This window comes from Mirounga angustirostris, unplaced genomic scaffold (genome assembly GCF_029215605.1).
Source record: "Mirounga angustirostris isolate CCGP_5_RB_7025 unplaced genomic scaffold, mMirAng1.0.hap1 SCAF_5, whole genome shotgun sequence".
NCBI classification, from domain to species: Eukaryota; Metazoa; Chordata; class Mammalia; order Carnivora; family Phocidae; genus Mirounga; species Mirounga angustirostris.
Window position 1 is genome coordinate 29,412,200 of NW_026991713.1, and position 24,754 is coordinate 29,436,953.

General features: G+C 36.2%; 1 long non-coding RNA gene and 1 pseudogene across 1 annotated transcript in view; one reads left to right on the forward strand and one right to left on the reverse strand.

Moving 5' to 3' along the window:
* The first annotated feature begins 18,795 nt into the window (after positions 1-18,795).
* On the forward strand, positions 18,796-19,309 carry LOC123837950 (large ribosomal subunit protein uL23-like; annotated as a pseudogene).
* Positions 19,310-24,459: 5,150 nt separating this feature from the next.
* LOC135364326 (uncharacterized) overlaps positions 24,460-24,754 on the reverse strand; it is a 90,452-nt gene continuing 90,157 nt past the window's right edge. The window contains exon 3 of the long non-coding RNA XR_010411203.1: positions 24,460-24,543. This is a non-coding gene — a long non-coding RNA (uncharacterized LOC135364326). The remainder of the gene's footprint in view (positions 24,544-24,754) is intronic.

Consider the following 24,754-nt stretch of genomic DNA (forward strand, 5'->3'; position numbering starts at 1 on the left):
AATCTCTGCATAGCAGTTTCCTGCTTTATCATTTTTCCTACTTTTCAAGATTTCCAAAAACAACCTATGGTATTTTAATAACCACAAAAACAGTAAGTTATTAAATAAATGTATATAATAGTAAATAAAATAAAGTATCCCATAGTCTTATTTACTACTCAAAGGCAGTCACTGATCAATTTTCATACTTCCTTCTGATCATTTTTCTATTCATAATCATAATTAAAAAAACATTTTTGGGTTTACACTATAAGCTCAATGTTATATCTTTTTATCCCTAAGTTAATATGAATATCTTGCTGATATTCTTTCTTTCCAAAGTAGGTATTTCAAGTATTTAGATTGAACCACATGAAATAGCCATTTTTGTAGATTAAAATGGTCATATATCAGCAATTTCTTATGGTTCAAATGAGTAGTTATACTCTAAATCATAGTTGTAATGAGTGACAAAACAAAAGCAATAGCTTTTTTAATGCCAATATATATTTCCTTTTTAAATGTTACCTAGGGGAACATTACACAAGATGTTTAAAATATGAAAATGTGTATAAAACAAATAGATGCTTAAGTTGTATGAGTAAATAAAATATTGAATTGTCTGGTCCATTCATTTCCAGAGAATTGCTGCCCTAGAGGAAACCGTGAAAGGTCAGTCACACCAGAGTTGATGGGCTTTGTTCTATGACCATCACAGCCTGGTTCCACGCCAAAATTGAAGTTCAGATGCAGGTCAGGTATATGGCAAAGATCCATGCTATACTAAGGATGTAACTTTCAGTCATTGCTATGACTCAGTGATTGGGTTCAACCACAAATCGTCTGCACTCTGTAAATAAACTGAATTGCACTAATAGCCAGAGCAACCAGAAACACAGTACTCAGTAGTTTATCTCCTCAGCATCATTTGAGGGGTGCCAAAGAGGCTCAGTACTCAAAATAGCTTTCCCATGATTGCCTGAATTTGCCATTATTATTGACTCATTTCTTTTTGTTAAGGTTTGTACTCATAATCTGTGATACTTTTAAATATAAATATCACTGAGTGTAACACATTAAGATACAGCCAAGTGTTACCCCTTTTCTTTAAGAGGAAAACAAGAACATGACTCTTCAGAAAAAAAAAAAAAATAGGCACAGAAAACTTCATAAAGGGAAGATAGACCACTAATGATAAATTTGTTTCCTTCACAATTTTCCCTATGACTGACTGCTTAGATTTCATCCAATGATAAACCATTCAATATTAACTTAAATCCAGCAACATCCAGATAATAACTGGATTATATCCCCAGAAAATTCTTTGAATGGAACTCACAGTGTATTTTACAGAAATCTTGAATTATTCCAATATTGAAATATTGGAAACCCTTGTGGCAGATACTTTTAAGGGTACTTGCCCAGCTCACAGCTTTCCCTATTTTAGAATTGCCCCATATATGCAGTTGGATTCTAGCAGTTGTTTTCACTCCACAGTCTGCACACCACTTCACAGCCAATTGAACCAATGGTAGATAATCAATAAGCCTAAAAAGAATCAATTAGGATCTTCTAGGAACATGAAAATGGGACTGAATGGAGCTTGTCAGTTTCTTACAGGTAGGCCAATTAATGTAAATTCAGGAAGTGTGTCCTGACCATGATTCACCATGCTTTGGAAGAAATAAAGATAGTCAACAAAGAGAGGCATTCAGAGAAAAATAGAATTAAGAACCTTTGTGGTTTCCGTGAATGATTAAGACAGAGGCCACTTTGGTAGATTTCCAGCCCTGATTTTAGTATTTTATCAATGGTCATGACTATACTCTGATATTGTGGGTTCCTTGGGTACCACTGATCTTTTACAATATAGTACCCTGTAATTATTAAGCCAATTTGAAGATGGTGATTACTAACTGAAGCTGCAACAACAAAATCAGCAAAACAGTACTAGTGAACATCATGAAGTATCTTAAATGCCAGGTGGTCTTTAAATCTTTGTAAGATTTTCTGTTTTATCTGCACAATGACCTTATGTGATAGGCCAGGATCACCTCGAAGCTCATGTCTGGCAGAACCAGAGTGTGAAACCAAGCAGCACAATGACTACCTAGTGTTTAACTACAGAATGTATACAGAGTACCATAATATGGTGTCAGCCATCTGCATCAGATTCACCAGGAGTCACTGAAAAAAAAAAAAAAAAAGAAAAGAAAAGAAAAGAAAAAAAATCAGCATCTAGGTCGACATGACCACAGAATCACAGTTTCTAGAGGATAGAAATTTTCCAGTTACTCCAAATAATTCTCATGCACACTTTGAGAACCACTACCCAATCAAGATCTAAGCCCAAGATATGGGTTGAGGACTGCTGCTGGGGTTGTGGTGTCAATATCAATATGTGTGTTGGGGGAGAGAGGTGGTCTAAGGAATGGCAAAAATGCAAAGTGGAAGAAGGATTTCACTTCCATTGTTGTCTCCTGTATCCCTCAGCACCTTTTGTCCTGCCACCACAGAGCCTAATTTTGGGGGAATTCAAATCTGGAAAAGAAGTGGTGAATCCATCAATGGAATGATTTTAGACTAGCCTGGTTGGTTGTATCAATTTGGTTACATAGATTGGTTATTATAGATTTCTAATCCCAATCAGAATCATGAAAATTCAGTTTTGAGAAATTCTAACCCAGAAAACAAGGGACTTTGGAATAATGATTTCCTAAATCATAACATTCTATTTTGCATGTGGACATCATGCACATTTTCTTTCTTGAGTAGAAATATATAACTGTATTTTTCTTCTTTTTCACCACCACAGGGATTTTCTGACAGGCTATGATTTGTGCTGATGAAACTATTCCATTCCTAAAGAGTGGGAAGTCTTCCCTGTCATATTTTATTGATTCTTCTGGTCATTAAATTTGACAGACTATAAATCCCCTATTTACTATTAAACAGACTATGAATGACAAGATAGTTAATATTAAGCATTTCTGGTATGCAGATTGTAGTTGGGCAATCAATAACACCATCATTCTAGGAAATTATTGCCATAATGGAAAGGGGTATGATGATCGTCAAAAAGAACTGTATGTTTTCTTTATATGTGGACTTAGCAAAAACAAAAACAAAAACCTAAAAATAAAAACTAGTTGCAAACACTTTGATTAATAATAATGACAAGGGAGGGCGGGAAATAAATGGTTGGGATTGAGACAGAATATGTGGACTTTCTTTTGGATAGTATTTTCTCAACAGTATGAGGCACGGGAAATAAGAGAGACCTGCACCTAAATATAACAGCACTAACCCAATCTCACGGCCAAATGCACAAATCACCCACTAATTTTTTAAAATGTATATGTTGTAGTGTTTCTCTATTAATGAGTTGATTATATTTTTAGAAATCATGGAAAATATGTAGACGCTGATGTCACTGTACTTTGGCTTTGTTAATGATGTCTATTGTGAACAAAGTTGTTTCCTCCTTTGGCTCTAGGCACCAGACTGTTGCTCCCTCCTTCCCCACCCACCTACTCACTGCCTCCACTGCACCCAAACACTCTAGATCATAAGGAAAATATGTTTCTAAAGATTTAAATCTGCTATTTCCACTGCTGACTAAATTAAGTTCCTCACCATGTAGTTTCAAAGTCCTCTGTGTTTTTCCTACATGGCTCCTCTTATGAATGCAATAAAAAAGTTATTTATATTATTGACTTCCTGTTTGTGTTCTCTGTTTGACATAAACTCCATGAGGATGAGAACCCTGTTTTTTTGTTTTGCTTGGTTTTGTTTTCCTCCACCTCAGCACCTATAAATCCTAGCCCCATGAAGAATGCCAGGCATTTGTGAATTGTTAAATATGCATGTGTATGTTATATGTGTTGTGTGTGGGTGTGTATTTTAATGTTGAATGCCTATCTACCAATTAACCTTTTACTCATTGTCAATGGATGCTTTTGATTGAAAGAATATATGGTAACCTATTATTACTTCACCAATTCAGCGTAAGTTAAAAGATCTATGGAAGCAAGAGAACTTCTACTTTCTCTCCAATATATAAAAATACACAGATTTAACCCCACCCAAAACAAGTCCATGTTAAGCTTGTTAGGACACAGTGATCTAACTCAGTCTTCATCTTCCATATTTCAGTAATCCCAAGCCATCCCAAAATCTTTGTGTGTTTTTTGTTTGTTTCTTTGCTTGTTTGCTTGTTGTAAATTGCTCTTTTCTTTTGACTCAGCTACATTTCTTTCCTTAATGCCAATGCCCCAATTTTTCCAGCAAAGCTCCTAGGCCTCTATTTTCCTACAGAATCGCAACATCTCAAGGATGGAGACTTTACCAGGTATATCAGAGAACACTCACACACACTATTAGGGCCATCACTGAATAGTTAAGGCACAGTGTATGGAATGGGGACTATACTTTCAATTCTAAATAGTATTTCCAATACTGATATTGTATTGTGTTGTCAGTGGCAAAGCAGTCCTTTCTATTTCTCTTACTCAGAAGCTTTGATTTTTGTTAATCCATATGTAGCTCCATTAAGCCATTATAACCAGCACACAGAGTACACCCTGAGATGTTCTTCAGTTGAGTGCAAACTTGTGAATCAAAGGGCTGGACACTTGGTTTAAATTAAAAGGCATATTCAGACATTTCAGTGGAATTATACCATGGAAGAGGAAGACAGTCAGAAATGATATATCTTTCTTTGGTAACCATCGAAAATTTCTTAGCATTCTACCCAGTATCTACTAAAAAATTTATCAAGAATATAATGAAGTTAATAATTCCATAGGCATTTTTCTTTAACTTGTGGCATGGGTTCTATTAGAAAAAAAAAATATTTTAATTTAATTTTAATTTAAAAAGTATTGTAATTAAAAACTCTATAAACACAGATTAGGGGCATATTTCACCTTGAAGATCCACGGGCAAGTAGTAACTGATTTCTCTGCTTCATGGGGTTTTCAAGCCAGAATTTTATCACTTCCTGTCAAAAACATCAAAATCATTATCTTCCAGTAACTTAGAAAATAAGAATAAGGGAGAAAGATAAATGTGAAAAGCATTTTGAAAATGGTAAGGGATAAAGGCTAGAGAAGTGAGATACCAATGAGGCAAACTACTGAATAAAAAACATACTATACTGTATGACTGACAGAAAACATAGAGAAACAGAAAGAATAATCCAAATTTTATGAGAAAAATAAATCTCCACAAAACTTTGGCATAAGATTAAAGTCATGGAGTATTTTAATTAAAAACTCTATAAACACAGATTAGGGGCATATTTCACCTTGAAGATCCACGGGCAAGTAGTAACTGATTTCTCTGCTTCATGGGGTTTTCAAGCCAGAAGGTGATGATTCCAAGATTTATAAAGTTTTGCAATAAACACAGGAGAGAGAAAAGATAAAATCTTACCTTTCTTCTCTGATGAGGTTTATGGATTCTCACTGTCCAAAGATGGAAGCCTACCCCGTCTTCTTGGGACTGGCACAGAATATACTATGCAGGCACACACACACACACCCATACAAAAGATTCATAGTAATAAACTGTTATTTTCTAGTTGATTCTACTTGTAGAAAGATTTTTAGTTCTTTAAGGGCAAGGCAAAGTCTCTTCTTCCTCTGTGCCCCAGAGAATTTGAGAGAGAGATGGTAATTAGCACGCACTAATTAGATAGAACTATATAATCAAATTTAAATCAAATGAATTCCTTTCTCTATGATTTCACATAATTCCCTCAGAATTTCAGAAATCTGAGGTAATCCATTTTCCAGCAACCAACCTCCAACTTAGTTGCCCTAGAAACATATCTGTCTATACTACTCCCTTTAGAACACAAAAATCAAGACAATATCTATGGTTAAATATCCAGATTCCATTTTGATAGTCAAGATTGTTTCAATTTTGGATAATAAATGCCAGTGGATTTGAGTTCTAAGCAAACCCATAAACATCTTGTGAGCTGATATTACCTTATATTTCACAGTATTTGGATAATGAGGCTGTTATTTTGTACCCATCATTTCCAGAGAGCCCAATGATGCACCTTTAATATACTTTATCTTCGTTAATGTTAATAAACACCTTGAAAAGTCTGTATTTTTTATCCTTAGTTTTCTGATAAACTGAAACTTGGTGTTTTCAAGTTAGGTAGAGTCTGCCAGTAACATCTCCAGTAACTATGCTTTTCTTCTTTCTTATTTAACAGAATACTGATTTTGTTGGTTTTGGCAAAGTTTCCACCTACAAAGCATTTCTCAGACTCCTGTGCTGACATAGGTAGCCATATAGTGATATTTATAGACGAAAAGATGTAAGTGAATTTATTGGGAAGAATTTCTAGAAAAGCACTGTACATAGGGAATGGACTTATATGATACCACATGTATCCACTTTGCTCTTCGCACATGTCCCCTCTTCCTCCCTGCCAATGTATAGGCCAGAGCTCCAGCAGCTATCTTGAGCAGAGAAAAGATAAAAAAATCAACCCTGACATCCCTGAGACATCAGGCTGCCTACATCTGAATTTCTTGCTTTTGAGGGAGTAACACAATAGCCAGGTTGCTTAAACCACTGTTCCTAAAATTATTTGTTACATGCAGCTGAACACCTGTCCTTAAGTTTGACACCCAGTGACTAGCCCAATGTCTCATAGCTATCAAGTAATGTAATTTCTTCTGATTCCATATTCGATAAGAAGCATAAGAAAAGAAATCCTCAGTGTTAAATCAGCTTGCCAAAATAATATTTAAGGGCTTACCCTGCAGGGCTAGAATTATCCCTTAGATTCAACTATGTCCTGAGATGTAAAAATAGGTTCTTTACTGCCTCCTTCATTGTTTGTATTTATGCATTTGTCAAGTATTATTTAAAAGTTTACCATCAACAGATAATGTGTTGTCTAGAGACCAAGGACTGAAAATTTGACTGCTACCAAGAAGCTTATAGTCTAATTGGGTGGCTATGGCAAATAAATAATTAAGGAAAGAATTACTGTTATTGTGATAAATGTTACCAAAGTAATGTATTATTATGACAGCATGTAACAGGGGAGTCTATTCCTGCCTGCAGGGTCAGAAAAGGCTTTGGAGATATTAAAAAGTAAACTGAAGCACATTAAAAATTTTCAAGAGATGGGCGCCTGGGTGGCTCAGTTGGTTAAGTGACTGCCTTCGGCTCAGGTCATGATCCTCCCTGCTCGGCAGGGAGTCTGCTTCGTCCTCTGACCCTATCCCCTCTCATGTGTTCTCTCTCTCTCAAATAAATAAATAAAATCTTAAAAAAATTTTTTTTCAAGAGTTTATTTGAGCAAACTCCAAATAATTGCAATTGGGCAGTACCAAACTGAAAGTGGTCAGAAACACTCTGCCAATAGGAGCTAGGGGAAAGGTTTTTATAGAGAAGATGTAGAAACAAAGTAAGGACATCATTTGATTGGTTACAGCTTAGAAGGCCAATTTACTTGGGAAAGCCTATTTTGCGGTTTGTGATTGGTTGTTCTTAGATTTAGATTTCTTAACCTTGAAACATTTGAAGGAATTTACTCTGGCTTAGGTTCGGTTTGCTTACTTAGGTGTCAAGGCATTAGTGCCACGTTAGTCTAATGGCCTCCTTGTTTAATTGCTTTAACAGTGAGAATGTAACATTTGTGTTGACTTCTGAAAGGTTAAGTGTGAATTAGCTGGACAACTGAAAGGAGTGAGGATTCAGGCATAAGAAATAATATGTGTAAAGGTTCTGAGTTTAGTAAGAGTGGGAGAAGTGGTTCACAATTAAACTGGAAAAGTAGGCTTAATAGGCAGGTCCTTTTAAGGCTGTTCTGAGATTTTAGATCTTATCACAAAAGCGTTGGAAACCATGGAAGACTTGCAAATGGGAGAAGCACGTAACCAAATGGATTTGGGGATTAAGAAGAAAAACAGTATAACTGAAATATTTTTTTAAAAAATGTTTTGGAGTAAGACGAGAGAAAGCAGAACTATTAAGATATTATTATTGTTGTAGTTCAGGTAAAAGATGTTGGTGAGTTAAATTCAGTGATATTAGAAGAGTTAGAAAGAAGTAGGTAGATTTGGTAAGTATTTAGGAGGTAATTGCCTCTGGATATAATGGCTGATGGGATAAGAGAGGGGTAAGAATGAAGATAAGAGACTTCCTTGCTTCCTCCCTGAACTACTGAGTAGGTACTGTCATAAAACAACAAGGTAGAGAATACAGGAGAAGAAAAGATTTTTAAGGGTAAAGCATTGCTCCAGTTTGTTGAGTTTGAGGGATGTATACCACATTCAAATGAAGATACTCAGTAGGCAGTTGAGTACAAAGGATGTAGCTCAAGAGAAGTCTGGGATGGTATTCTAATTCTGGATGTGGCCCAAATACAAGGGATAACTTTATATATTTTATTGCCATACTCCAACCTCTTGTTTCTAGATTAGAAGCTCTTTGTACTACCATACCAATAAGTAGTTTTATACTGAGAATTTGGTAGATCATTCTATCTTTATCCATCCTACTTGCCTTGCTTAATTTCCTCTCTTGACCATTCCAAATGAATTAGTCAACAAACTTTCTCAGAAGGCAACTTCATCACTGAGCATTGCATCTGCCTCCTATAAACTATTAAAATAATAGCTAGAAGAAAAACACCAATGATTCACCAAGGACATAAATGTCCCAGACACTGTGGCTTTCTTTGTATATATGATTTCTAATCATCTTAACAACTCTATAAAGAAGTATTTCAACACCATTTTATAAATGAATGAACTGAGATTCAGATGCCAAACTGATCACAGTATTCCTATGGTGACTGGGAGGCTTCCCTTCAATCCTGAATCTCTCAGACTCCCACACTATCTCTCAGTGTTCTCATTGAGGGGCTGATAAAAAATGTTTCATGGTAGTGATGGAAACAAGTACCAGCTCTTCCTAAATTAGCCCTAAATACTACATGCAAATATTCCAGGAGTGTTTGAAAGAGTGGTTGAGCTCCTTTCTTGAGGAAAGCTATATTTAGAGATGAGATATGGGTGATGTTCAGAATATAGCTGCAAAAGCAGATTTTATATCTACTCCCTTTGTTTACTTTTATAAGGGAGATGAACAATAGAAGCTTACATTTCATCACTTTATAAACTAATATGTCAAAATTGGCCTTAAAAGTCCATTTCTTTTAATAAAGATCTCAGAGGATGTCAATTTAGAGTACTTGTGATGAATGCTAACTTAATTTCTATAGAAACAGCAGAATGCTGCCTCCATAGTGGGATAGCCAGGCTCCCTTCAGTACTCACTGCTTCCAAGAATTTGGCACATTAATGAGACAGGTGGATGAGGTGGGAGAAGCATCCTTTAGATTTCATCCTGACCTTACTTTGTCTTTATCCCAATCATTTCACCTTTTGTTTTGGGAAAATCTCACTCCAGATTTTGCTCATTTTTCACAAATGAGGGTCAAGATGGATGTAATCTTTTCTTAGTAGATTCTTTCTTCAAGCACAGAGTACCAATTAATGATGTAAATTATATATTTTAAAAAGCATTCTAACTAGTGTGGAGTAGAAATAGAAATATCCTCATCTGCCTTCAACATACCCATTTTTATTTTACCCATCTGCCTTAAACATACCCATTTTTATTTTCAAATTATTTTATCTGGTAAAAATAGGTTTTCAAAATGATATCTTGAATAGAATTTTCTTATAGATATTTATTTTAAAATAAAATTTCTTTAAAAACAAAATATACTAGTTTTCCCAGTATAAAAATAAATTCAAAAATTATATAGACATAAAAAATTTAAATTTGCTATATTTATTTCCAGCTCTTTTCCTCTCATGACTATGATAAAATATACACAATTTGTGTTTTGACAGCCTAGTTTGATAGCCAAGTTTGAGTGATTTTTTGCTTGTGAAAAGTACCATTTCATATTATGAATTAGCTTTGGAGACTTTTATCAGTTCAACTAGCTTCATAGCAAATTCACAATATATGAAATTAAAATTAAACAAACTTGATCAGTGCCTACCACACTGAAGCAGTGATTCTCAAAGATCCCCTGAAAGTGTTGCAAATCTTAAGTCCATTGTCCTCCCAAGAGTTTACCATATTGCCTCCGGAATTATGGCTTTTCCTTCCCTTCCGCCTCAACTGAGTGTCTCTTACTGGCAGACTCTTCCCTGGACTTATTCAGAGAAGGTGATTCTGAGAAATGCAGTTTCTGTGAGGGTGTGGTATGATGCCAAACAGCAAACCATCTAGCACATTATCTTATTGAGAAGTTGAAAAGACTGAAGACCACTAAAGTTTCCTGATTTAATGATACTCATTAAAATACCGTTATTACTTCTTCTGCCTACTGGTACTCCAGGTGCTTTAAAGTTCAAAAAGAAAGGAAACTTACCTTTAGATATTCCTAAAAGCATTGATTACGGTCAAGGCCAAATACAGTCTAGTCCTAGACCTCTTTTTTTGCTACCCACCTAACCCTAGGTGTCACGTTGCAGATTTGTGACTTAAATTACCATCTATTCACTGGAAACATCCAAATCTGTATTTCTAGCCTAAACTTTTCCCCTCTCACCATTAAAATATTCCCAGAATCCAGTTGACCCTAACGTCCATGCCTACCACCTTAAGCCAAGCTAAACATAACCAATTGCCTGCTTCTTAATTAGATTTCTACCTTTGGCCTTTAGTGTCTTAGTCTCAAGAAAGCAGACAGAGTATGTAGGTGATTCTTTTAAAATGATGTATTATGTCACTCCTCTGCCCAAAACCCTTTAGTGGCTTTCCCTCTCTCTCAAAGTAAATACCCAATTCATTGCAGTGTCCTACAAACAAGACCCTTGGATATCTGGCCATCATTATCTCCCTAACTTCTTTTCTTTTCTTTTTTTTTTAAGATTTTATGTATTTATTTATTTTGAGAGGGACAGGTAGGGAAGAGGCAGAGGGAGAGCGAGAGAATCTCAACAGACTCTGCACTGAATGTGGGGCTCAATCTCACAACCCTGAGATCATGACCCTGAGATCATGACCTGAGCTGAAACCAAGGCTCTTAACTGACTAGGCCACCCAGGCATGACCTCCCTGACTTCTTTTTCTATTACTCTTGCCTGACACTCGCTTTACTCCAGCCCCACCAGCTTCTGTTTCTCTACTACACCAACCATCTTCTTACATCAGGGGTTTTGAACTTGCTTTTCCTTCTACTTTGACTTCTTAACTCAGGATTCTGACCAAATGCCACCTTCATAATGAAGCCTTCTTTGACACCTGTACATAAAATAATTATCTTAAAAAAAAAAAGTAATATCTCATTCAACCAACTCTTCCATCCCCTCCTTTTAAATGCTTAAATTATTCCTTGGCAAGTGTGTATATATGCATATAAATATGTATGATATATTTATTTGTTTTTGTCTCTTGTCTCCACTAGATTTTAAGCCCCATGAGGTTGAGAACTTTGTTTTATTCACTGCTGTATCTACACAGCAAAGAATAGAGCCCAGCATTTCATAAACACTGGGTAAGTAATTGGTGAATGAGTAAATGAATAAAATCTGAGTAGTTCAGAGAAATGACAGACAAGTGTGACCATCAAGCAAGCATCTGAGTTTAACGGTAATAAATATATTAGGCTATCCAAGAAAGATGTCTACTGTATAGCAAAGATCATTTATCTAAACTGAATATCAACAACTCTTATTCAATTTGGTATATAGTCAGTAGTTTCTATTTTATTTGGCTCTATATTAATATAATATGTTATCAGGCTGTGGACTAGTCCTTCCTCATAAAAATAGCACAGTTAACTCCAGGCTCTACTGAAAAGTGAGATTATGCTATTTCTTTGACTTTCAAAATAAGCATTATCAAAACAAAAGAAAAAAAAATACTTCTTTTGTGATATCTGGAGAACTTTGAGCTAATATTTTACTGGCTCTTCAGTCACATGTCCATATTTTCCACCGACAATTTCTGAGTTTCTTCCTTTCTTCTTCCTCCTTAACTTTGTGCATTGTTTTCCTTATGTCTGAATGCTCTTCCAGCATTGATTTACTTATATTTTCTCTGCTTCTGAGACTTATGTCAAGTGCCAATTCCCTGAACCAACCTTTCCCTGGTTCTCACATAGGTAGATCAAGTTGTTCTTGAAGGAAGTAACTATATATATCATACAAATATCACCAGTGCCTTTCACAAAGCCTTACCTAGAGTAGGTACTTATTAAATATTAGGTACTAAATTATTTTCTGAATGCATATAAGGAAAACAAACTAGTATTCAAAGATGAATAGGCATTCCTGAATTCCAACATTTAGCATTGAAATCAGACTGTTTTATATTCCAGAGGCAAAGTTCTTCACTGAGGAAAAAAAAAATCATTTTTTTGTAATGTCACATACCTTGAACTCTTGAGGGTCAGAAAATACTTAATTTTGTAATATGAAAATATGGTTTAGAGAAATTAAACTAGCAAATTCCTCACTTGGGTAATATGCTTTATTTTTACCCAATAAATATTTTTATAATATATTTTAATGTGTATAGATTTCCCCTTTGTGAAAACCGATGGATTTAGTAAAGTTTAGTCACTAATTTATGTATACACACAACTTTTTTTAACATAATATTTTGATTCCTACAGCTAGAAAAATTATGAAATTAACTCTCATTCCTAACTCTATCTACCCCTAGAAGCCACGCTCAATCCACAATCTCATTGGCAGGTGAACTTGACTTCTCTGTCAAGTGAGTCACTTGAAATGGGAACATTACTTTAATAGAACCTATTTGAGTCAAGTTAATCTAAAGAAAATACAAGGAAGAAAGAAAAAAGTTGCCATGTCATATGAATATGCAGAAAAGCATAACTTAAAATGAGTAGTTAGGGAACAAAATCTCTAAATAATATATTTTTTGCTGGACCTCAACCTTACTAATTTTAGAAATTAAAATATACTGCTAAAATGGCTGCATCTCTAATACCAATATGAAATCCAAGGAGCCAAAAAGCTAAATACAAGTTTGGTGGTTTTTAAAGGATGTCTAAAAATTCTTTGATACCCCTTCCCTTGAGAATAGGAGCTTAGTTCCCCCCTCTTTTAGTGTGGGATAAGCTTGGCTATTCACTTCCAGCAAAAAAGAACTCTAGAAGGATGGGGATCACTTCCAAGATCAGGTTATAAAAAGATTTCAGCTTCTATCTTGTGTATAGTCAATCTCTGTCTCCCCATCTCTGTCTTTATCTCTCTCTGTGTGTGTCTCTCTATGACTCTGTCTCTGTCTCTTTCTGTGTCTCTGTCTCCCTATCTTTCTCTGTCTTTCTCTGTGTGTCTATCTCTCCATGTCTCTGTCTCTGTCTCTATGTCTGCTTATCTGTCTGTCCCTCTCTGCCTCTGTCTCATCACCCACTCTCAAAGAAACCAGCTGCAGCAGATGAGGCAGTTCTAGGAAGGTGGAAGCTAGTTCTCAGGTCCTAAGGACACTCAGGCAGCCCAATGGAGAGGTTTACACGGCAGAGGACTGAGGCCTTCTGCCACCAGCCATGCCAGTGGGCCATTTTGAAAGAGACTTCATCAACCCCACTCAAGACTTCAGATGTCTTTGGGGAGGGGGGTGGGAGGATGGGTTAGCCTGGTGGTGGGTATTGAGGAGGGCACATTCTGCATGGAGCACTGGGTGTTATGCACGAACAATGAATCATGGAACACTTCATCTAACACTAATGATGTAATGTATGGGGATTAACATAAGAATAAAAAAAAATCTTAAAAAAAAAAAAAAAAGACTTCAGATGTCTTCATCCCCAACTGATGTTTTCCTACAACTTCAACTAAAACACTATATTAGTTTTCTCTTGCTATGTACCAAATTACCACACACTTAGTGCCTTAAAACAATGTACGTTCATTATCTCACAGTTTCTATGGATGCAGCCCAGCTAGATCCAATCTACGGATCCAAGCCCAGGCACAGCTTAGGAGGGTCTCCTGCTAAGGGTTTCACAAAGATGAAACAAGGCTAAACTGAATTTCTTTCTAGAGCTCAGGATACTCTTCCAAGCTGCTGGTTGGCAGAACTAATTTCCTTGCAGCTATAAAATTCTTAGTGACTTGCTTCTTCAAGCCCAGAAAAAAAGCCTCTCTGACCTCTAGATCCTCTTTTAAAGGGTTCACCTGAAAAGTTATGCCCATCTAGGATAATCTCCACCTGAAGAACTTAAAGTCAACACACTAGAAACTTTAATTACATCTTCAAATTCCCTTCACTTTTTCCATATTCTGTTGAGTCAAAGGTGATTGTATACAGGTGTGAATACCAGGCGGCAGGAATCATGAGGGCCATCTTAGAATTCTACCTACCACAGATCCCAAATCAGAACCATTCATCGAAGCTGCTCCCAATTTCCTGACTTACGTGAGATAAGACATGTTTTTTGCATTCAGTTGTTAAGTACTCAAGGAAAAGAGTATCACTTTTATTGATATTTTGTTATACAGCAATTGATAACTAATACAGTGAGGCTATACTTGTGTGAATTATACTCAGGGAAGAGGGATTCAATATCATCCCTCTTCTCATCTTGGTTTGGAAAGCCCAGTTCTGATGAAAGGGTATGTTGAAAGAGTAATATATATCAAGTAAGGTTATAATCTTTGGGTTTCACATGAAGACCTTTCAGAAAAAAATAGCACAAAGTATTAGAAATTGCAGAATATAATCCTAATACTCAAAAATTAACTTAAGAAATTGATATAGAATTGGCACTAATTCTTACATCAGAGCTGACCCCTTAAGAAGCTATAGTATAATACATTTTGATGTCAGAATAGAATAGAAATTTAGGACAGAATCATCTTATAGCCAAATCAGATCAACAAGAACAAATATGTTCTTCCTAACACATCAGTAATTAAAATTTTTCATATTAAAAGTCATGAAATATTTTTTCATTGAAAATTAATACCCGTTACATGAAATTCTGCTCTGTAACAAATGAGGTTAAAAACAGATTCTGGGTCACCTGGGTGGCTCAATCAGTTGAGTTTCCTACCCCTGGTTTCGGCTCAGGTCATGATCTCATGGGTCATGGGACTGAGCCCCACCACATCAGGCTCCCATGCTAGGCAAGGAGTCTGCTTGAGGATTTCTCTCCATCTGCCGCTCCCCCCACTCACACACACACTCTCTAAAATGAATGAATAAATCTTATTTAAAAAAACAGTTTCCATACAGATGCATTATATAACCTTTCCTTATTACTTAGTAGTAATAGCAATGAAAAGTAGTGGCATGGATATGTGTTTAAGTAAAAAGATTACTTCATTATACATAAAACTGAAAGTTAATGAAAATAACTCTAACTTTTAATTCTCAGAGGATTTCTGTATAACCTCTGTTTTTTAATATATAACTGATCTTCTTAAGATCAGTTAATAAAAAAAAAAGTTTTTGTTGTGTGTGAGTGAATTATGGATTACTCAAAAATCATGAATTATCTGTAGATCATCTCGTTTTCAAATATTAGTTACTTATACTGCTACTTATATAACTTGTTCAGTGTAATAGAACATTTATTTTAATAAAATAATCAATTCAAAAGATAACATTAAAAAACAGTTATTACATGGGCGCCTGGGTGGCTCAGATGGTTAAGTGTCTGCCTTCGGCTCAGGTCATGATCCCAGGGTCCTGGGATCGAGTCCCCCATCGGGCCCCTGCTCCTTGGGAGCCTGCTTCTCCCTCTGCCTCTCTCTCTCTCTCTCTCTCTCTATCTCTCATGAATAAATAAATAAAATCTTTAAAAAAAAACCAAACAGTTATTACCTCTGTGTTGGGGGAAAAAAACCCAAAAAGCTAAAGAAGACAACTCTACCTTGGTGAGATTATTTGTATCAGTCAAATAGACGACAGAAATTATTTATTGTTTCAATAGTGGGGACAGACGAGAAACTAAGAATTATAGCAATAGGAATGTGGATTGTAAATTCATTATGATTTGTCTTTATTGTTTTAGTGAATTCCCAGTATAGAAGTGATATCTTCATTCACGTACAAGTATGAATGAAGTTTTAAAGGCAAACATAATGTGATTTTAGACTCTTTGCCTTACTGCTTAATGTATGTTACCATTTTTGCAACATCGGGAAAAGGCAACTCTACATCTTATCTTCATGGCCAGCAGCATTGCTGCAAAGCAGAAACTATGAAAACAAGAGAGAAGGAGGAAATAGTAAGCAATCAGAATTCTTTTCCTAAGGAGAAAGAGGCCCCTGGTATCTAACTAGTCATAAGGCAATTTATGAATACGAGGATTCCAGAAAGCAGTTTTGTAATATTGCCTTTAAAAATAATAAAACTTTAGAAACAGAGGATTTAGGGCAATGTTGCATGGTGGAATGAGCTTTAGAAAAGCACTTCTATACCCATTATTTCATTTCACCTTCCCAAGTTCCCTGTGAGTGAATAAGGCAAGAGATATCTCTGACTTTTGCAGATGAAAAATTGAGTCTCAGAAACATTGTTATTGGTCCAAGGTTGTATAGTTATTAAATGATAGACCTAGGAATAAAACTCAAGTTTTATGACTAGTTTTCTGAAGTTTTTTCTACTAGGAAATGTCACTTTGACTCACCCACAGAAGATAACTTTAAAATTGGATCTCCATGAACTAATAAGAGCCAAAGAGTCTTAATTTTAAAATGAGAAAGGTAGGATTTTATAACTCTCAGATTCAGCCTCCCGGAGAGTTAAAGTGACTTAGGCCTGGTCTTACAGTCAGCCTTGTGAAAGAGTTTATATGGTAGGTTTAGCACTTCACTGATCAGAAATAGTGTTATTGTGGAAGATTCAATAGCTAATAAGCACTGGAACCACAAGTCTCCTCCACCTCACAGAGATTCTGGAGTATAGTGCAACTCAGGGATTTCAGGCAAATTATTCTCTAAATTGGGGTGTTCATAGCCCAGAGCCACTGTCTAAGAGAGTGTATGGAACTGCAGGGCAAACTGGACACATCTTTCCAGAGTGTCTATTTTACTCGGTACTGACCACTGTGGCACAGTTTTCTTACACTAAGACAATGAGAAATATATCATAAACTGCAAAAATCAAATGAATTATTAAAATGAAAGAGAAGACTTCAAAGATATTTCTCACATTGGTGGTTTCTTGGATTCTGCCCCCAAGCTCCATGGGTGTTTATTTACTTTCCTCTGAAGCTAGAGTACGGTTTGTAAAAAAAAAAAAAGTTACGCAAGCAGTGCTTTAGGATACAAAGCCCCTTCCTCTCTATTCACCTCTCTCCATGATACGATCCTCTAGAGCAAACCCACCCTTTTCTTAAAATCCCAAGTCATAAAATTGTCATCAATTAGTCTACAACTTATGATTTCTTTATGTATCTTTATACATATATTCTTAGCCCTCTGACTGGACTAAAAGATATCTCATCTTGATAAAGGAATGCTGTGTATTTTTCAAATCCGACATTTCTAAATAATTATAATATTGCCAGTTTCACACTGACTTCTCATTATTGGCTTGACCGATGCTTCCTGCTGCATTTGGCATGCCTATCTTAGAACTTCCGTTCTTATATTCCACTTGACCAATAGTTCCTTTTCTTTCCCTGCCACCTACCCCAACTCCTGTAAGCTAAAGCTCTTTTTGTCCCTACACCAGATCTATAACACTTTCCAATCAAATCGAGGATGATATTTTACCTAAAAATTGAAATAGAAACTGAATGTAAAAACTAAATTGAATTTACAAGAATGCCTATACTTAGACTTGTACAGTATGTAGCCTTTCCAGACTGGTTTCTTTCACTAAGCAATATGCATGTAAGGTTCCTACATATATTTTGTGGCGTGATAGAGTATTTCTTTTTATCACTGAATAAAATTTCATTGTATAGATGTATCACAGTTTGTTTATCCATTCACCTTTTGAAGGACATTTTGGTCACTTCTAGTGTGGTACAATTATGAATAAAGCTGCTATAAACATTTAGTGCAAACCGTTGGGTGTAACTAGATTTTCAATTTATTTAGGTAAACACCTAGGAATGTGATTCCTAGACCATATGGTAAGATGACTTTAACTATGTAAGAAACACAAACTATTCTTCAAAATGGCTGTACCATTTTGCATCCCCACCAGCAATGAATGAGTTTCCATTGCTCCACATTCTTACCGGAATTTGGTATTGTGAGGGTTTTGTTTGTTTTTTTGGGGGGGTGTGGGGAGGTTGTGTTTTTTTTTTGTTTTGTTTTGTTTTTGCATTTTAGCCATTTTAATAGGTATAAAATGCTTTTTAAACTTGTTTTGTATTATTTGTTTCTCTTCAAGATTTACAGCCTATTAAAATGCTAAGCTGTATTCCTGCTAAAATAAAAATCAAACTTAAGCTCTGCATGTGTCTAATTTTTTTAAAAGATAAAGTATGTATAAATCTAGAAATACCCCAATAAACAGTGATAAATTGAATGAGATAGGAATGGAATACAGCAAAACTCCTCCTAATCCACAATATTATGCAACCTGAGCTTAGAAAAGACAGTTAATAAATACCACCATTTTAAAAAGAGATGTTTATATTACCTCTATTATGAAGAACCAGCCAATTCCAGCCTGAGCATAAGACATGAAAGGAATAAATGCACATAATTTGAACTTCTTAGAATCAATTTCAAAGCCACTGAAGTTATTTTTCCTGAGATGTAAGCAAGGAGCATCTGACTTATTTGCAGTAAGAAAAAGGTGATAGGTAGCCCTTTTACGAAGATGGCGCCGAAGGCTAAGAAGGAAGCCCCTGGCCCACCCAAAGCCAAAGCCAAAGCAAAGGCTTTGAAGGCCAAGAAAGCGGTGCTGAAAGGTGTCCACAGTCACAAAAAAAAAGAAGATCCGCACGTCACCTACATTCCGACGACCCAAGACACTGCGTCTGCAGAGGCAGCCCAAATATCCTCGAAAGAGCGCCCCCAGGAGAAACAAGCTTGATCACTATGCCATCATCAAGTTCCCCCTGACTACTGAGTCAGCCGTGAAGAAAACAGAAGACAACACACTTGTGTTCTTTGTTGATATCAAGGCCAATAAGCACCAGATCAAACAGACTGTGAAGAAGCTCTACGACATTGACGTGGCCAAGGTCAACACCTTGATCAGGCCTGATGGAGAGAAGAAGGCATATGTTTGACTGGCTACTGGCTATGATGCTTTGGATGTTGCCAACAAAATTGGAATCATCTAAACTGAGTCCAGTTGGCTAAATCTAAATATAAATTTTTTCACCAAAAAAAAAAAAAAAGATGATAGGTAACTTACTAATGATGTACATAGATTTCTTCATAAGGGAAGTCTTAGAGAAGACATAATCTCCATTATAATAATTCAGGCATTTTATGAATAAGAACTCACTATATGGTTTCACGTCACACTTTAGAGAAGGAAAGTTAGGAGCTTATTGAGGGTCCATACAAAGAATAACCAATAACTAGCATCTTCTTCTGAAGGGCTCAGGATGACATCCTGGGAATAGAGTGGACTTTACAGGCTGATGGGGTTGGGCTGAAAAAGATTTTCTGCCTAGCCTATAGTAGATGCTCAAGAGTTCTCTAGAGGCTTTGAGGTAGTTGCCATGTGTTACAGGTTGGGGTTTACAGGAAGCAGATTCTTAGAGATAGAGTGTAGCATGCAGGAAGTTTATTAGGAAGTACCCTTGAGATCCAGAGCCATGGAAGAACAGGGAAAGAAGCAGATTAAGTAAGGCTGCCAATAATACCAGATAAGCCCATACGGAGCTCGAAAGCTTAAGTGGCCCAAGAGAGTTGCCCCTAGTCCCTAAAAGGACTAGGACTTTCTACCCTTGCCTTGATCAGTCATTGGATGTAAACCACTCCTGGAAGGGCATGATCTTGGGAAAAGTGGATCCTTATAGCTTACAAGGCTCCAATCTGAGTTTTGTCTGCTGACAAAACTCCTACAGTTAGGAGGATCTGGCTGGGCCATGTCTGTGCTCATCACAGGTCACTCCTTGCATCCCTATGATCTATTCTTTCATAGACATTCAGAGAGCAGCTACTCCAGGATTCCAGTGAATCTCCTTTTCTGGAGAATACCTAAGAAGAGGAAGTCTACAGGGACCAAATTTAGTCCTGGCCACTGCAGCTGGTTTTTAGGCTGCAGCTAATAATCTACCTATCCCTATTTTTCCATCCATTCTGTGTTCCTTTTACCTTCAAATGCTGGTCTTAGTGGTTTATCAGGTGGTATCACCTAGATCCTTATCCCTTATGGGTAGGGACTCGTGGTTACCATGGCGTTTCTCAGACTAGGATGGTTACACTTGTCTATTTACCAGCACAACTGAGCAAGGAAATATCAAGAGATGCTCAAGTAAATCCAGATCTAAACACATTCTACCCTGCTCCCATTGAGTAATAGTGGTCCTACCTCCTCCTGATGATTGGGTTGATTACCCAGGCCAAGTTGCTTGCTGAGCCCTGTACATAAGAGGACTTTAGGCAGCTTTATAGTCAAATAAACCTATTAATGTGTCCATCAGTTGGATACGTCTCCTTTGGGGAACAGAACATTTTATCCCTGCAAAGACCAGACTTACAGAAATGAGACAACCAAGTTCTCAGACTGTGTCATTGTGAGTGAAAATAAAGTGAAGCCACTCCTGCGTATAGTCTTTGGCTTCCACACCATGTACTCTCTACTTGGGACATAGCACCATATACCAATGCAAACTAATTTTTGTGACACCATAGAGCAGTGGGGAAAATAAATTTTCTTTTTATTTGAGATATTTTTTAAAATTTTGGATTTTAGAAATTAAAAAATGTACGGACAGTAAATTCTACTCTTTGTGAATTAGACAGGGGTATAGAGTTGTATACATACCACCACAGCCATAAAACAGTTTCATCACCCCCAAAATATTTCCCATATCCCCTGGTAACCACTGACATGTTTTTTATCCCTATAGTTTTGCCTTCATAATGTAAATGATAATGTATATGCCAGAATATCATATAAATAGAACCATACAGTATGTTGTCTTCTTTTGTGGTTGGCTTCTTTCTCTTAGCAAAATGGATTTGAGATTAATCCATGTTGCTGCATCTATCAATAATTCATTACCTTTTATTGATGAGTAGTTTTATATTGTAGGTATGTACCAGTCTTTTTTATTATCTCCTGAAAGACAATTGGGTTGTTTCCAGTTTTTGGAGATTATGAATAAAGCTTGTATAAACATTCACATGCATGGTTTTGCATGAACATAAGTTTTCATTTCTCTTGGAAAAAAACTACCTTTTTAATAAATGGTGTTGGATCAATTGGATCCACAAGAAAAAAAACAACACTAAATTTTCTTTTACCATACACAAAAATTAATTCCTAGTACAGTGTAGATTTGTAGTGAAATATTTCTTAAGCATGGTATAAAAATCATTAACCATAAAAGAATCAATAATAAAGGAAAATAAACTATATTAAAATGAAGGTATTTATTAAAGATGCAATTAGAATGAAAGAAAATAAGTCTCAGATAAAAGAAGAAATACGACTGAGAAAGGGCTCATTCCCAGTCTTTACATGTTCTTTGTATAATCAAGTAGAAAGTGCACACAGCTGGAGGTGGGTGAGATGGAAAAGACAGCTCAACCATCAACCTAGAAAAGATGATACCCAATGGAGAATAAACTTTCACAAATGTGCTTAACCATTTTAGTTACCAGGGCAATACAAATTAACCCCACAATTAAATACTACAATACCACTACACATACAATAGAATGGTTAAAAGACATAATACAAAATGTGGTGAGGATGTGAAACAACTTTGCACAACCACTATCACTGCTCATTTGAAATTTACAAAATAAAGTACACGTGTATGACCAGATGCGCATAAGAATGTACAAACAGCTCCAAGTTGGAAATTTCCCCAAAATACATCAACCACAGAATGAAATGACATAACTGTGGTATATCCATCCAGTGGAATACTATCCAGCATGAAAATGAAGGAATAGTAGAAACAACTATGACAAATACAGTATTGAGCAAAAATAGACCTAAAGGCAAAACCTTGATTAGAAGTCAGGATAGAAATACCCGGGGCATGAGTGCGGGCAGGAAGAGGGCTCTACATATATTATTTCTTGACCTTGGTGAGAGTTACAAGGTTGTTTTCCTCATGAAAATTTATTGAGCTGAATATTTATGTTCATGCACTTTTCTATATGGATGTCATACATTACTTTTTAAAACTTCAAAAAATAGCAGCGATACTAAAGGGTTTCCAATAATTCTGAGTTGAACTAAGTTAACGTAACTCTAGTCTAAATATTGTGCTTTAATTTTTTTACCCCATCCTGCCCCCACCCCTCCACCCCCGAGAAACACCAAAAAAAACAATGGCTATTAAGCTATCCAGCAGGCTGGTATAGGTTCAAGAAGGAAAAATTAAATTTATGAGAGTGACTTGGCACCTAATATTCTCTCCCTTATGGCTTATCTGACTTTTCTTTCATCATCCTAGATCAGCTCCTCAACAGAAACAGATTAGCTGGATATCCCCACATAGGTTCTTGGTTTTGCTTCTTGCAGTCTTCAGAGTGTGTTCATGGGTAGATGTGCCAGGGCATGTGTGAATGTAACTATTCCCTGCCTCAACCCAAGGTTTGTTGAGAAGAATATCCTAAAATCTTGCCGTCTTCTTGCTGTCCCTTCCCTCCCCTTGCTAGCCCACTCATTGAGGTAGAGGTAGTTATCTGACTGGTAAGTCCGGAAGACTGAATGAGGTATGCTTAACCCAGACCTTTCCCCTCTTCTCCTCTCTGCATTTCCCAACCAAGAGAGAAGCTGGCTCTTGCTTTTTTTCAGCTAGAATATAAGCTCAGTGCTAGAGGTGCTGTCCTTTCAATTGTGGCTGCCCTGCCCTATGCAGCACAACCGTGAGGAAGTGAGGTAAGTCTGTATTCTTGAGGGGTTAGGGAGCAAGCCCATTTGGCTATTACACTGAACTACGTTTTGCAACTCAGTCTTTCTCAGTAACAATGGCAATCGTAACGGCCGTCATCTGTCTTGCTGGGTTTGGTTTCATTTTGTTTTCCAATTTCTCACTTTGTTCAGAGCCAGAATAAAAGAAGGTAGAGAAGAGAGGTGCTACTTTTTAAGCATTCTCAAGACCCACATAATATGCATAAACTCTAATATGGAATATGTTATAAAATTTTATATAGTCATTCTCTTAAATGTTGTTAATTACATATTCTAAATTTGATATTAGAAATATATTCACTTCTTACCTTCCCCATGTCAAAAACTTGTTCCCCATGAGTTTCTACTTCTCTGTACTTTCCTTAAAGTCTGAGACCTTTCATATTATTTAGTCTGAGACTTCAGGAAAGAAGAGAAAAAGAAACAGAGAAGGGAAAGAAGAGAAGAAAATATTAATAACGGTTTCCATTTATTCAATGCTCCATATGTGTCAGGCACTAAGTGATTTATATGTATTTTCTGATTTAATTCTCACAACAAACCCATTTTGGCAGATAAGAAAACTGAAGCTAGGAAAAAATAAGCAAGTTGTGTAAGACCACAAAGCTTGATAAAAGTCACGTTTCTTTCAACTTCCACATCACTTTCTGACTATGTTTTATTCAGCATTTGCCTTTGTTTGCCATATGATACTATAATTATTTTATATATGTTTCCTGTCTCATGAAATCAATTATTAGCCTCTTTAAAGCATAGATTATTTCCCATTTCAATTTATATCCTTGGTTTGTAACACAATGCCCTGGACCCAGCAGGTGCTCAGTAAATGTTGGTGATGGCCAAGAGCTCATAACAAATGAGACCATAAGACAAACAATATTAAAATGTGACTGGATGTTAAATATGGAATTTGAAGCTGTGGTGCAAGTTCAGTGGATAAAACAGGGAATCTGGTCTCTGTTCTGCACAAGCGGTAAAATGATATGCTATCTATAAATAAAATATGTACTGAAATTTTTAAGAACTTTGAAACCAGGGACCTGGTTCTACCACTTATTAGTTATGAGACCTTGAAAAAGTCCTCCACCTTTCAGTTTCTTTCCTTTTCTCAAAAAGAGTTACATCTTCCTGAAAGGGTTACAAAGAGGTAATAACAAACAGCTTGTGCAGATTGAAAACTGTACTAGTCTGATACTATCAATTTACATTTGTCTTTTGGTAACACTCTATGCTATAGATGATAGAATGATGTATGACACTGTACAATAGTAATATACATAATATCATGTCATATGCTTCACAGATATAATATTAGATCATGTTATACTGCCATTTTATAATATCTATTAATTTTTTGATAATAGCCTAGGATGAGCTCTCAATACACATTAAGCCTTACTAGACAGAAAAAATGTGGTTACCGTCACTGATATGAAGCTGCTGTCTTTCCTGTCTTCTTCTTTATTTCCCCCTCCTGCCTGTCACTTCTGTCCCCAGGCATACATCCTGTCAGAACCATGAAATATTAATTAGCTCCTTCAGGGAAAGTTTTTGCTAGGGCTTTTCTTCCACCTAATTTTCCAAGCTCCTGTGAATCCCTCTTTCTTCTACCTTATCCTGTTCTTGCTGCAGACCTGGATTAAGAATACATGAGTTCATACTGGCAAATCGATATATCAATAGAATCCATATTATGTCATCTTCAGGTCTCTCCAGC